Genomic DNA, 1,293 nt, shown 5'->3' on the forward strand with positions numbered 1-1,293 from the left:
AGAAGAAGAAGAAGAAGAAGAAGAAGAAGAAGAAGAAGAAGAAAGAAGGAGGGGGAGAAGAAAGAAGGAGGGGGAGAAGGAGGGGAAGGGGAAGTTCACAGACTGGATCCTGGGAGATCTAAGTTCTTACATTTAGGAGAAGATAAAGAACCAGAACAAGACTTGGGAGAACAGCTAGAGTAGAAGCAAAACAAGAAGAGTATGTCTTTCCAAAACCTAGAATAATGCAATACATGGTAGATGGCAAAAAGTATTCAATGAATACTTGAAATTAATGTATGATTGGTGTCAAAATGGAGTTTTAAAACAGACTAATAGATTCAGTGAAATGGAAACTTATCAATATTTTTTATCAGATGCCAAATCCTGACTGGAGAAGAGCAAATAAGATAGGTGCATTTGCAGACTACGTACATAGGTAACTCTTTGGAGAAGTTTTGCTCTACATTTGAGACATGGCTCTGAGGATATAACTCAGTGGCACAAGTGTATGACTGGCAAACACAGGGTCCTGAGTTCTAGTTCCAGTACCAAAAAATATGTTTAAACAGACAAAAGGGAAAGAAAAAAAACGTAATGGGAGGACATAAATACCATGTAAAAGAATTCCTAGCTTCAAGAGAGAAGAAATAAGAGCTAGTTTGATCTACTAGAGAGGAAAATGCTAGTAGTGCAACAAGTGATAAAAATTTGTATCCAAGTGTAGGATTTTATACAAGGTAGCAGAAACAGACCACACAGAAGAGCAAAGAGAAAGGGATCACTGGGATTGATACAGATAGGAAGGCCCAGCAGTGGTGTTGAGAGTGTGTGGAAGTTCTCATCTGTCTTCTATTTTCTCTGCAAAGTACAGGGGAAAAGTCATGTGTTAAAGGGAGAATATACAAGGGAGTCTGGGGAGATTTTTAAACAGATTTTTAAAAAAATAAAGCATGAAATAGTTGGTGTAAGGACAAGAGGAGTGAATGGACCAAGGCAGCACATTATACATGCTGAGTAGCATTAATGGGGTCAGTGACCAGGCACAGAAGGTATGTTTTCCCCAGCATAGTTCTGTGCCAGTGCAGATGTGGTGGAAATGAGAATTAAAAAATAATAAAACAAATGGAATGAAGACACCAGTAAAAAACATTTTGAGCATTTCAAGGTTATTATACAGAGTCCCAGTCCTAGCCCAGGTCCAGTGAGTGTGTGGGAGAGCTTCCTGCTACCCTGTGCCTGCGGGACCAACTACTGGTCCCAGCCCAGGCGCAGCGTGTGTGAGACCCTCTTCCACCCCCTTGGGATGCCCCC

The sequence above is a fragment of the Octodon degus genome, unplaced genomic scaffold (assembly GCF_000260255.1).
Source record: "Octodon degus isolate 3935 unplaced genomic scaffold, OctDeg1.0 scaffold00134, whole genome shotgun sequence".
NCBI classification, from domain to species: Eukaryota; Metazoa; Chordata; class Mammalia; order Rodentia; family Octodontidae; genus Octodon; species Octodon degus.